This window comes from Lonchura striata, chromosome 34, assembly GCF_046129695.1.
Source record: "Lonchura striata isolate bLonStr1 chromosome 34, bLonStr1.mat, whole genome shotgun sequence".
Taxonomy (NCBI): Eukaryota; Metazoa; Chordata; class Aves; order Passeriformes; family Estrildidae; genus Lonchura; species Lonchura striata.
This window is the reverse complement of record NC_134636.1, coordinates 4,458,897-4,473,476: the sequence shown is the minus strand read 5'-3', so window position 1 is coordinate 4,473,476 and position 14,580 is coordinate 4,458,897.

The window sequence follows — 14,580 nt, the reverse complement described above, 5'->3', positions numbered from 1 at the left end:
ACCTGCATATAATCATATCCTGTTATAATGTGTGTTCCTGAATGCTAAAACTCCTGTCAGCAGCTTCTTGGCTTGAAGTTTGGCACCTTGGGAGGGCCATGGCTAACACAGTCCTTTTGTTTCACGGGAGAGGTGAAGCCTTTGCTTCACCATTTGCTCTTCATCTGCAATTTAAGGCTCTGCTTCCTCTTCTGGTCCTCAAAGGACACAGTCAGTCAATAAAACAGCGGGAAAAACCATCCAACCTCTTAAATGCTGTGATATGCCAAGGGATACCCTGAGGAGCACACGGTGGGTCTGTGCTGGCTGGCCAAGCCCGAGGCCTTCCGTGATGGAGTGGCTGCCTCAGTGACGCGGTGCCGGAGCTCTTCAGCCCAGCCGGCTCCCGGCACCGTGGCCAGGAGGGGGCTGCCCCCAAAAAGCCACGCAATTCAGGGTGCGGCTGTAGGGCACAACTGCTCTATGGCACAGGAGGAAAGTGTCAAGAGCAGGGACAAGGAATAAGGAGAGGTCTTCTGTATGATTGCTAACTGCGTTTATTGCCAGGAGAGTCAGCGACAGAAACACACAAATGCAGGCTGCGGGAGGGTTTTTAAACAGGGGAGGGTACAGAGCTTTAACCAACTGGGAGAAACCTGGGGAGGAGCACAAGGCGGGGAATGCAATGTTTAAACCAATAGGGAATTAGAGGGGAGGGAAACAATTGAAACAAACCAATGGGGCCTCGAAGGATACAAAAAGGACAGGGAAGTTTCTGGAGAAAGGGGCGATTATGAGAAGGGATTGACATTCAGTGGCACGAGGAACAGGGAACATTCGTCTACAAAGGGCAGGTCTTTGGGAAGTTGGACAACCAGGGCAAAACCAACAACACAAGGGGAAAGGAACAATCCATTAAGGATAAAATATGCTATAGCAACACAAAAGTGGGAGGTTTATAGAACCGAGCATTGAAACAGAATTGCAATTGAAAACACAATAGAAACAACACCTCAAGACCTCAGTGCTCAAGAGAAGAGCTACAGACACCACCACACTGGATATATCTATATCTATATCTATATCTATATCTATATCTATATCTATATCTATATCTATATCTATATCTATATCTATATCTATATCTATATCTATCTATATCTATATCTATATCTATATCTATATCTATATCTATATCTATATCTATATCTATATCTATATCTATATCTATATCTATATCTATATCTATATCTATATCTATATCTATATCTATATCTATATCTATATCTAATTTATATATCTATATCTGTATCAATCTAATCTATGTCTATAATCAAGTCACTTCAGCTTTAAATAAAATCTCTTCATTTATCCTTTTCCTATGAATTGTGGTTAGAAAGAAGTTTTATTTTATACAGATACATTTAGTAAAGACAGTAAATAACAGATGCTTTTAAGGTGTCTAATACAGGAACTGCAGCAAATTCCTCCCTGATTTCCATTCATGAGTGCCTGCTGTCAGGGAGGGATCAGAAGTTCCTGTCTAGAGGGTGGGAGCAGATGTATGCGCCCTTTTCCAGGATCTGCTTTGCAGCTTTTTTAATGGAGCCATCCAGGTTTTCATCGGCACCTATGGTGAAAGAGATAGAAGTCAACTAAGGCACCGTAAAGAGCTGTTGTAAATCTCTTTCAAGATGTCTTTTTGAATACAAATATAAATGTAATGCCAGGAAGATACTGAACATTCTCTTCTGAAAAAGACTGATTATTACAGAGTGAGCTTCAGAGAGCCAATGTCCAACTGGTCAGTACTTCCCAAAGAGTCCAAATCCCTAATTTCCATCGGTTACTTGTCAGGAATATATACAGAAAAGATAGATTTTATATTCCTCAATAAAGAACCCTGGAAGTTTGCTTCAGCTATGAAGTGAAGAGAGTCTTCTCAACAGGTTCCGAGGCTGCTTCTTCTTTGAACTAAAAGCAGAGCAAAACTCTTCTGTTGGTCACATCAAGCCAACATAAGTTTCATGAGTCTGTGAAAGACATAGGAGTGTAAATATTATTTCATATTATTGTACTTACTGTTTTCTAATTCAGCCATGGGGTAAATAGGCCATAATTCACTTTATCAAATAACTGGAATAAGCTCTGGAAAATAAGGTTTTTTTCAAACTTTCAAGTTTTCAACTTTTTCAAACTTTCAAGTTTTAAAAAAGGGAAGGAATTCCGTAAAGAAAACGATGTAGAAAAAAAGACTGTAATTTAAACTTCTCAGAGCCCTTTGATAATCCAGCCCTAAACCCCCGTCATGTGCAGTGCAGCATTGATGGTCCCTTTGAGCCCAGAACTGCCAAGAGTCAGGGCCGGGATGAGCCTTCACCCCAAACTGGCTCCAAGACTGAGTGGGAATCAATCCAGAACAGAGCTCACACAAAGAGCAAAGCCTCAAGGCCAAAGCCAAACCTTCATCAGGATGGATTTCTTTAAACACAGAACAGGAACAAATTTACTTGTGCGGTAAAATCACTGTTACCATGAAACTTTACATGAGCTACTAAATAAGCAGTGTCCTGTCCTGATGTGTGTTGCCCAAATACTGTTGAGAACTTGCTGTGCCTCTGCCCTGTGCCCCTGGGGCTGCTCCTGGCCAGGCAGCCTCAGGGGGAGCCAGCAGCCCCAGCGGCCCCCCAGGACAAGGCCCAGCAATGAAGAGGCCAAGGAAAGCACTGGGCAGCAGCAGAACCCTCAGCAGAGTTCTTTGCACAGCCATGGACTGGCCACAGCTCCACTGCAGCATGACTACAAGTTCGGTACCAGTGCTATGAGCAGAGTTACAAGAGAACTGTGGAGAAAAATGAACTACTGACTGCTCTCGTACAGCTTCCGAATGCCAAGATAGCAGCCCATCAGCACAAGTGGCACAGTGAACAGTGTCACCACCGTGCCTATCATGCAGGACCTGTGCACATGCTGGGGGCAGACAATTCTTGGGATGCGCACTGGATCCAGGACATATATTCCTGTTTCAGTGATAACGTCTGTGCGAGCAATGGGGAGCGTGAGCCCGCGCTGTGCTGCACTGCTGAGCTGGCAGCACGGTGGATATGGCCAGGACGTTCTCTGTTTGCCCAGAGCTGGGGCCTGCAGGCACCTTGCCGCCCCTTGGCACAGGCTGTGCCACCCAACAAAGCCCAGCAGGCCGGCAGGAGAGCCCGGGGCCAGCGCAGCTGCTTGGGCCGTCGCTGCTTTGAGGGACAGGGGCCAAACCCATCCCTGAGCAGCCCCTGCCAGCCCTGGCCCTCCCTGCCCTGTGACAGCTCCCCCAGCCCCAGGGGACAGAGTCAGGCCCTGTCAGGACACACTGGAGCCTTGCTCTCCCTCTCCGGCCTTTCCCCATCCTGGGCACCCCGTGCAGCCACTCCCAGGTTTCAGGACGTGGCTCCCACGGAGGGACCCCACCAGGACTGCTCAGGCTGGCTGAGCCTGGCACAGCAATCACCTTCTGTGGCACTGTCTGGCATCTCCCTCATTCGTGCATCGGGGGCTGGCATGGAGCCATTGCTTCCTCCAGAGAGTGCTGCGTTCAGCAAAGCCCTGTGGTCCATCTCTGGAGAAAGGAAAAGGGTCAGCTGGATCAGGTGTAACCATTCCCCACTGGGGAGGTGGCATCCTCAGGGTGCAATACTTGTCAAAGACATGGATAAGGGTCAGGAAGAGGCCAAGGCTCTTGGGGCTGCCACAGGACCCACTGTTTTACAAACAGCGCCCTGCCTGAACTGCCTGGAGGCCAGGAAATTGCCGGGGATTGCAAGCCCGTGGTGCAGTTGGGGCTCCCTGTACCAAATGCCTTCCTGCAGAGGCTGGGGAGAAGCTGCAGCCAGCCCAGGCTGGGAAACAGCCCTGCAGGCTGTGAGAGCAGCAGCGGGGCAGCGAGGCTGCCATGGATCCCTTCCCACTGTGCTGGGCAGGGACTGTCCAGATGTGCAGGGAAAGGTCCCAGCTGCTGAGTCCCAGGGAAAGGCTGAGGGAAATGCACCCACCACGGCGTCTCTCCAGATCACTCAGGATTTGTTCCAGATGTTTGGATTCCTCCAGGGACTTACTCTCTCCTGTAGGTTTGTTCTTTCTTCTCAGGGGACCTTAAGAGAAATATTTCCATTTTCCAGGAATGGATTGCACAAAACCAAAGCTCAGCCTGTGGGGTGAGCAAGGACACATTACTCACCCCTGCAATGGGAGCTGGACTTGTGTGCAGCATCCAGCCGTGGAGTAGGGAAAGTCCTCCCTGCAGCCCCACCTGTAATGACCAGGAGCACAAAGCAGGGAGAAATTGATAGATTTTAATTAAGACTGAAAGTAGCTGGATTGGGCTTTGTTGGCTTTTTTTTTTTTGATCACATAGAGTTGATCAGCAACTAATGCTACTTGACCTTTGCCAAATACTGAGGACAAGGAAACAATATCTGGAAAGTAGATTTTAATACCTAGCTATGCATTCACTTTTCAAACTACTCACTATTATGTTATTGCACAAGTTTCTGTATACCTGTAATGTCATCACTATGGTCTGTACTTAGGAGTCAAGAAGTTTGCTGAAAAAGATTTCCAATGAAGTTGTGTTCAGAAGAAGAGGGCAGGGAGCAGCTGGGGGTGTTCTGGGGCTCTCCTCTTTGTAGTTTTCATTCTTCCTGGGACCTCAGACTGGTGACTTCATGGCTGCTGCTGATTTCCTTTCCCTTTTTTAGATGCAAATGGTGAAAGTGTCTTTGACCTGCCTTGCTGGACATTGTGAAGAGAACAGTCATCTACTGCAAGTGGAAGTGTCACAGGTGGAGCAGGGTTCTGTGAGTGCTGAGTATCAAATCAGACCTGGTCAGACCTGGTCAGAGCTGCCAGAACAATCGGTTCATGCTGCCCTTCCCTGCTCTGCCTGTTCCACGCTATTTCATGACAGAGTAATGGAACTGCTGTTAAGTGTGTCACTCGAGCCAGGATAGCAGAACCAGCAGAAGCCAGCCCCAGAATTAATGGGGCTCTGCAGAGGAGCCCCAGACTATTAATCAGTCTGCCTGCAGAACTGGCTCCAACTCTGAACTCTTGTGACCACACTCTGAAGAAAACATCCTTCCAATATTTCTTATAGGCACTTCTGACAGAGACACTGCATCTGCTTGTGCAGGTAAGAATCCAAAAGTTGTTACTTCAGGAAAAACCCTGTGGTGGTGCACATCCAGCATATGCTATCAGCACATCCTGACTGCACATGCAGTAGAAGAAGCAGCAGCATTGTACACGTGGGTTTGTTTAGCTGAGCTCCCCTACACTTTAAATAGAGTGCTATCCATAACTATAGTTAATGGCACACCGGTGCCATACCTTGCTCCTTAAAGCCTCCCTGTAACTCAACTTTATAAAAAAAAGTTAATGCCAAGGCTGAATGAACAACTGCGGTCTCGGTCCAGCAGTGGAGGGGTGACAAACACTGACTGTGAAAAACTGCATTGCCTTGTTTGTTCATCAAGAGTGTGAAATTAGGGTAGAGGAAAAGGGTGGGGGTCAGGGTATAGAACTTGCAGGATTAGGCAAGGCTAGGTAACTGCAAGCAAATACTGTAAAACAATGTGATAACTATATATGGAAACAAAAAAAAAAAGATCTTGCAGGACTGGCTGGAACTGATAACCTCAAGTGGAGGAGACCCATCACCCCTCTTGTGAAATCAACTGTTGCCAGCACAACTCAGAGAAGATACGAAACAGAAAAGTATAAAAAGGGACTGAAGAGAAGGAAGGGTGTCAGCCCTTGGCGGAGCGGAGACTCCCCAGCTGCACCCAGCACTGTTTGCTTGCTATTGCTTGCTGTAATTAATAAAATTATTAATTTAACTTAAAAGGCTGAATCAAATTATTCGTCTCAATTTATAACAAATTTGGTGCCGTGACTCGGATCGGAACACCTGGAGAGGGGGCCTCGCTAAGGAGGCGCCCCACTGCCTTTGCTTTAACAGTGGCCTTACGGGGACACTCCTCCCCGGACTCCAACCGATGAACCTAAAATCCGATAGCAAGCAAAGAACTGCCGGCGACGCCCTTAATCTTTGTGCACGAAGCCCCGGGCAAAGACACCGGATGGTGTAAGTATTTTCCGAAGGACCTGGTGTCCGGAGGAGGCCTGTTCTGGGAGAACAGGACCGCCTGGTCGGGGGTCGGGAATCCTGGAGTGTGACGAGTGTGGTGTATGAGAGGGGGGCCGACAGCTCGGACTCCCCAGGCAAGTGCGGACCTCATAGTAGTGCGGTTCCCATATCCGGCGACGGACTGGGCCACGAATTGAGGGAAGCAAGTGTGTGTGTGTTAGAAGGCACTCCAGAAAATGGGTCAGAGGAAAAGCAAGCCTGCTGAACCCATGGGTGGGGGAATCCCTGTAAAATTTCCCATATTTCAGAGAATAGTCCATTAGGCTCAATGATTAAATACTGGAATGCCTTTCCTTCTAGGAAGGGAAAAGATAAAGAAAAAATGGCTCATTACTGCATGGAAGTTTGGGGGGGGAAACAAATAAGAGGGGATCAGTTATATTGGCCGATATTTGGGTCTTTTGAGGATTGGATCTGTCAGGCCTTAAATATTTACATTAATTCAAAAGAACCCCTTAATTTAGAAAAAAGTAAATATGCAGTCCTCTAGATAAGAGGATAGACAAGGACAAAATTATTTGCTCTCAATATCGAGAGGAAGAAAAAGAGGCCAAAAGAAATTGAATTACCCCCAGGTATCCCCCCTCCCTATATACCGCCACCACCACCCTCTCTTCCATTGCCACCTCCACCGCCACAACCTTTATACCCCCCGTCCCCGGATCCTTTGCTAGTAGACCACCCGGGTCCCTCGGCACCCACCCAAGAATTATCGGAGGATGAGGGTCCAGAAGGTGAAAGGTTGGAGGAAAGTATCCCTGAGGGTTCTCGGCGAGTAACCCGAAGCCAGACCTGACAAAAGGGAAAGCAAGAATTGGCTATATTTCCCCTTAGGGAGCATGGAATGGGAATGGTGCCTAACCCAAATGCAGCGCAACCAGGACAGCCTGCCCAGATTCTAGGAATAGGGTACATATCCGTCCCATTAAACTCGGGGAATGCTAGGGAATTTAAAAAGGAACTCGGAAATTTGTTAGAAGATCCTTTAGGGGTGGTGGAGTGGTTGGATCATTTTTTGGGACCTAATATTTATACTTGGGAGGAGATGCAATCCATGTTAGGGATTTTGTTTTCTGCAGAAGAAAGGAGAATGATTAGGGAAATGGGCATGAGAATCTGGGATGATGAACATCAGCAGGGACCATTAGCAGATACTAAATGGCCCCTACACAATCCCCAGTGGAATAATCAAGACCCGTTACACCATACCCATATGGGCGATTTGCGAAATATAATAATACAGGGAATAAGGAAGGCTGTCCCTCATGGACAGAATGTACAAAAGGCATTCAAGGAACAACAGAAAAAGGATGAAGATCAACTGAGTTGTTGGAGAGGCTGAGAAAAGCCTTTCAGTTATATTCAGGAGTGGACCCTAACACTCCTGAAGGGGAGACACTGTTGAAAGTTCATTTTGTGGTAAACTCGTGGATGGATATTAGAAAGAAGTTGGAAAAGTTAGAAGGGAGGCAAGCGAGGGGGCTGGATGAGTTACTGCGGGAGGCTCAGAAGGTTTATGTTAGGAGGGAGGATGAGAACTACAAGAAGCAGTCTAAGATTATGTTAGCAGCTGTAAGGGAAGGACAGAGGCAATCTCCCCAAAGAAGGGGTGGTGGCCACCCAGGAGGTTTGAGGGGAGCTGGTCGGCAGGTGAATGAAGGAAGACAAGGTAGAGGAGATAGGATTGTTTGCTTTTACTAGGGGAAAAAGGGACATATGAAGCGGGAATGCCGACAAAGGATGGCTGATGAAGAGCAGTTTAAGGAAGATTAGGGGTGTCAGGGGCTCTATCTGCTGGGGACAAGAGAAAGAACAGAGCCCCTGGTAAAATTAAAAATAGGTCCCCAGAAGCAAGAATATGAGTTCCTTGTGGACTCAGGGGCGGAAAGACCGAGTGTCCGGACCCTTCCCCAAGGGTGTAAGATTTCATCTGAAATAATACAAGTGATTAGAGCCAAAGGGAAACCCTTTGGAGTACCTGTAATCAAGGATTTCCTTTTAGAAAGTAACTCCAAATTAGTAATTGAGTAATTTTTATTAGTTCCAAAAGCAGATTATAATTTACTGAGAAGAGATTTGATAGTTAAATTTGGGATAGGGATAGAGATTAGCAAGGGAGAACTAACAGTAAAATTGTGTCCTCTCCAGGCTGAGGATGAGAAAAAGATTAATTCAGAGGTTTGGTACTCCCCTAATAGTACAGGAAAATTAAACATTGAACCCTTTGAAGTAACTATTAGGAACCTGGAGATACCTGTCAGAATTAAGCAATATCCTATACCTAAGGAGGGGAGGCAAGGACTGAAACCAAAAAAAAAAAAATTTAGATGGACAGTCCTTCCCCAGAGATTTACAAAATCCCCAAATCTGTTTGGATAAGTTTTAGAACAAATACTGGCAAGTTATTCTTTAGGGGAAGGGACAGTGTTATTACAATATGTGGATGATTTATTAATTGCAAAAAAAAAACCCAAACGAACAAACAAACAAAAAAACCCCAACACATACAACAAAACAAAACAAAACAAAAAAAAACCCAAAACAGTAGCATATCTCTCCAAATTCCTTGATCCCATTAGCCAGCCACTGCTCTTCTGATAGAGGAAGCTGGGAAGATAACCTTTGGAAGTGAGCTAAAAGTCTTATCTCCCCATAACATTCATGGAGTTTTGCAACAGAAGGCCGACAAATAGATAACGGATGCCAGATTCCTAACGTATGAAGGCATCCTAGTCTCCTCTCCTAAGTTAAGAAACCACGGGCCTGAAAAACCTGGCCCAGTGTTTTTTTATATAAAGAACCAATTACAGAACTAACACATGTTTACCTCCAACAGATAAAGGAACAAACAAAAATAAAGCCAGATCATGAGGAAGAAAAACTAAAAGAAGAAGCTCAATTATATGTAGACAAGTTCTCTCGAGTTCTGAAAAAAAAAAAAAATTAAAAAAAAAAAATCGGGTATGCTATAATAGATGAGAAAACATTTAAGACAGTAGAATCTGGTCCCCTTAGCCCCAGCTGGTCAGCCCAAGCATGCAAATTATATGCTGTGCTTAAAGCTCTAAATTTATTGAAAGGAAAAAGTGGGACTATTTTTACTAATTCTAAATATGCCTATGAAGTAGTTCCTACTTTTAGTAAAATCTGAGAAGAAAGAAAACCACAAGAACTGTGATACGGACGGCCGAGAAAGAGTGGACGCATGCCAGTCGAGTTAAAAGTCCAGCCACCATGGATGACCAGTGGAAAGTAGACAGCCAGCCTAGGAATTTGAAGGTTACCATTAAGAAAAATCTAGGAACTCTGTGTGCATCATTTAAGTCGGTTGCAAAGGAGAACAAAAAGGGATATAATTACCTACTTATTAGTAATTTTTTAGTAGTTTATAATAAGGTAGATTATACTTATTATCCTTTTGTGTGTGTTAGTAATTATTTTAATGATTATTTGATAATTTGTAATAAGGTAGATTGTGATTGTTGTCCTTTCAGGTGCTTTGCATGTAAAATTTGCCAAGAACGGTGGCAGGTCCATTGCCAAGGGGGGAGGCCGCCAACTGGGGTCTGAACAGAAATTGTGTTAAAATCAAGAAAATTGAAAAATCAGTAGATTTGTTTCGAGTCTGAGGACTGGTAAAAAATATACACCAAAGGAGTGCATCAGGAAACTTTTGTTTCCATACTAACGAACCCACTCCATTTGTTGCCCAAATTCTAAAAAGGTGTTGTCAGAGGGAACTAAAGGGGGTCCCGTGCGACCCACCCCCGGTCAAAGATAAAAATTGGGAACAGTATGAAGTTAGGCGGGAGCAGGGGAAAGGACGCCCAGGCGAGTACCGCTGCTGCCGAGGAGATAATTCACCTCGCGGCTTGAAGCACCGGAGACGGCGAGCGAGGCAGAGGGGAAAAAGCCAGGTCCCCCCCAAATAGAATAATGCTGAAATGCTCCAACTATTGCCAACCGAGTACTAGGCTCCCCCAGACGACCGGTCTGATTGCCTCTGAAACACCAGAAAGGCAACAAACCCAAGAGGGGAAAACAAGATATTATGCAATAAAAACAAGGTCATAACCCCACCCTTATTGGAAAATAATATGTTAGTGCTTTGTACTGTATACCAAAGAGAGGGTTCCCCAGCTTTGCACCAACCCTTTAAGTAGACAATAACTGGAGTACATAGTAGAGTAATTCAGAGTCAGATAACATCCAGACCCCCTAGATTTACCCCACGGTTATGCAAACTAGCCCCTGTAGAGCCCTGTTTTAATAACATAGGATTTTATATGTGTCCAGCATCAAACCCAGGGAAAGGGTATTGCAATTACCCTAGGGAATATTTCTGTAGGTACTGAGAGTGTAAAACAATAGCCTCAGATTGGCAAACAGCAGGAGATAAAATTGGAATAGCAAAAAGAAAATTGAAGGCAGCACACCTGATGCTGATCAAAGCCAAATATGAAACTCTCCCTAGAAATCCTGAAGTAGGAGAGACTTTAATTCTAGCCCACCAAGAAATAAAACGATTTGATGAACAAAATGGTAGAAGAAAAAAAAAAACGGGGGAATGTGAAAAACTGCATTGCCTTGTTTGTTCATCAAGAGTGTGAAATTAGGGTAGAGGAAAAGGGTGGGGGTCGGGGCATGGAACTTGCAAGATTAGGCAAGGCTAGGTAACCGCAAGCAAATACTGTAAAACAATGTGATAACTATGTATGGAAAAAAAAAGAAAGATCTTGCAGGACTGGCTGGAACTGGCTGGATAACCGCAGCAGAGGAGACCCATCACCCCTCTTGTGAAATCAACTGTTGCCAGCACAACGCAGAGAAGATACGAAAAAGGAAAGTATAAAAAGGGACTGAAGAGAAGGAAGGGTGTCACCCCATGGCAGAGCGCAGACTCCCCAGCTGCACCCAGCGCTGTTTGCTTGCTATCGCTTGCTGTAATTAATAAAATTATTAATTGATCTTAAAAGGCTGAATCAAATGATTCGCCTCAATTTATAGCACTGACTTTCCGAGAGCAGCATCTCTCCTGCAGCACTCGGGCCCGGCCGAGCCGCCCCCGGGAGGCCGGTGCAGAAGCCGGCCCGGACTCACCTGCAGCGCCAGGCACCGCGCCCCGCTGCTCTGCAGGGCGGCGCGCATGTGCTCCAGCAGCTCCCGCAGGTGCCGTTCTCCTCCCGCAGCCTGGCCATGCGCTCCTCGGCTGCTCCAGCGCCACCATCTCCTCGCAGCGCTCTCGGCAGCGGGGCCCCGGCGGCCGCCGCTCGGCGCTGCCCGCGGCTCCGCGGCCGGCGGGGTCGGCGCGGCGGCGGCGGCGGCGGCGGGGGCTGCGCAGGCGGATCTGGGTCTCGATGTGCTCGCTCTCCCGGCCCGGCGGCAGCCGCGGCCCCGCGCGGGTGCTGAAGTGGCCGCAGAGCCGCGCGTGGAACTGGCGGAAGGTGAGCTCGGCCGAGAGCCCGTCCCACAGCCCCGCGCACTCCTCGGGCTCCGCCGCCTCCTCCAGCCCCAGCACCCGGCACAGCGTGCGGCAGTCCTCGCCGGGGATGCGGCCCGCCCCGGCGCGGCCCAGGCGCTGCAAGATCTCCTGCAGGTAGCGGTCCAGGCCGGTGGCCAGCACGGCGATCTCGTTCTCCACGCCGCGCTCCAGCCCGTAGTGGGAGGCGAGGGCGCTGACCAGCCACTGCGTGCGCCGGGCCGGCCGCCCGTAGGGGTCCCAGCCCTCCGGCGGCTCCATCGCGCCCGCCCGGCCCGCGGCGCAGCCCGAGCATCCCGAGCGCCCGCCCGGCTGAGCGCTCGGCCCCGGCCCGCGGCGGGGCGGGACGGGCGGGGCGGGGCCGCCGCCGCTCCAGCGCCGCTCGCTGAGCCGCGTCCACCTTTGTCCGGCACCAAAAGGGATTCCGGCAAAGCGTCCCGGTGCCACCCTGCTCCGTCTGGCTGCCAAGCCTGCGCCCCAGGTGCGTCTCTCATTTCTTAACTCCTTTCTCCCCTCTGCTTTCTCTTGAACGCAAGCAAGACAGCAGCATCGCACAATCCACTTGGACAAGTAAGGCTCGTGAACGAGTGAGTGCTTCCACTAAATTAAAAACCCAATGTGCTTGAAAGCCGACCTTCTGTTTGCTCAGACCTGCTCACCTCTGTCGATGAGCTGACTTTATGGTGTTGCTGTGTGGCTTTTCAGGGGTCTGGCATAGAGATGAGTAAGCGTTAAACTCGCTCAAAGAAGCTGCCCAAAGCAGTGACTTTAGTCTCTCTTTGGCTGGCGAGTAGGACCGGCCTTGTTGAACGCAGTCAGCAGCACAAGCAGGGATCCTCCACCAGCACGGACATGCCACAAACCAGGACGGGCACCAGAGGGGACCGTGGCACCAGAGGGGACCGTGTCACCAGAGGGAACCATGGCACCAGCCGTGCCCCGCTACCATGAGCAGGGTGGCAAAGCCAGGTGCTGCTAACAGGCTGCATTAACAGGCCAGACAAGGCATCATGAGGAACCAGGTTTGAGTACCATCGAAGGAGTCCTGTCAAGAGCAAATAGTTTGAATATTCTCTCTAGGACAAAAAAAGAGCAAACGAAACCAGCTGATATGTGAGGAAAGTGAATTCAAGTTCATTTAAAGCGCTGCTCAATCCAGGGCTGGGTTTCTTTTGAGTGAACTGATGCTAATAAATATTTTCTTTCCTATGGTGGGGTTTCTCTGCAAACAGGCTTTGATGAGAAATTTCTGGCCCCATTTGGTTTTGCTCTTTTAAGATAAATCGAAAACCTGAGTAGCTTTGTTGAGGAATGAAGAATATTTTATAGCTCAGTTTATTCTCAGGAAGAGCCTTACATTTTAGCACAGGAGGAAGGTAAGGCAAAGGTTTAAAAGCTTTCCCCTCCTGGAGTGCCACATTCTCAGAGGAGTCTGTGAGGAGAAGTTCCCTCAACCAAGGCTAGGGCTCTTTGCCTCCTCTGCAGGCTCATTATTCTGGGAGTTCCACAAGCCTCAGCTGCCACTCTAGTTTCCTCTGAATATTTCTTGTTGTGCAGTACACAGGGAGAATATTTTGTGCTAGGTTCCCCTCGGCTTTGAGAGAAGTCTCAGTAACTGTGGTGATTTTTATGTCCAGATTAACTTTTTATGAATAGTAAGGAAAAAGGAAGAAGTATTATGGAAAATTAATTGCTCAAAATGTGAGTGGCCCAACCACACTAAAAAGAAAGTCTAAACTGAATAATATTTTTTTATTTTTTTCGCCTGATAGGTGGGGTAAAACATGCAATGCTAATAAAGCCTTTAAGAGATGCAGCCAGCAGCCAACTGTATGAAAATCTAAGTGGTAAAGGATGAAACAGAACAGGGAAGAATCTTCAGCCCTTCCTGTTGAAGGTAGAACAGTATGAAAAGTGACTGTGGCTGTTGTGCATAGGTAAGGGTGTTATTTGTAAAGGAGAGCAGGTGCCCCAAGCTGTTGGTGGCCCGTGCCCTGCCATGGCTGGCCCACTTCCAGTCCTAGATGGACCAGGGCGGGGGGCTCGGGAGGGGAGGAGGTGGGGGGATCTCGGGAAGCTTCTGCATCACAACCGGTCTGGGGGGCCGTGGGGGAGGCACGGAGCGCTGGGGCTCTGCTTTCTTGGGCAGCTGCTGCTGCTGAGGCGATGTCTGAGAGCTGCCAGACCCGACGCTCTCTGGGCTCCCTGGGGGCGAGGGGGAGTCACGCCTTCTCGGCCGGGATGCTGGAGCTGCGGCAGCGCTGCTGTGGAGAGAGCAGTGGCTGAGGCCCCAGCTGCCAGTGGCACACAGGGACCCTCCTGCACAGCAGGGCCCAGAGCTGGCAAGGCTCCCCAGCACGGCTGGAGCGGCTGGCACACCTTGGCCCAGCTGGACAGCTGCCCCTCGAGGCCCCGGCGAGCAGGGGACGGCTCTGGGCAGGCTCCCTGGCCAGGAGCGGGCCCCAGAGCGCCTCTGCCTTTCAGGGGCCATCTCGTCCCCGCTCTTTCTCCTCCCCACCTTGCTGTGCCTCTGCCCTGTGCCCCTGGGGCTGCTCCTGGCCAGGCAGCCTCAGGGGGAGCCAGCACTGGCTGCAGCCCCAGCGGCCCCCCAGGACAAGGCCCAGCAATGAAGAGGCCAAGGAAAGCACTGGGCAGCAGCAGAACCCTCAGCAGAGTTCTTTGGACAGCCATGGACTGGCCACAACTCCACTGCAGCCTCACTGGGAATCTTCCCTGACTATCAGCAGCCTTTGAAGATGCTGGAGGGTAGAAATCCGCAACAACTTACTGTTTTTGTTCCTTCCACCACCGGAACCCGAAACAGAACAGGACCACAGAAAGTGGCACAGTGAACAGTGTCACCACCGTGCCTATCATGCAGGATCTGCGTACATGCTGGGGGCAGAAAACTCTTGGGGTGCTCGGT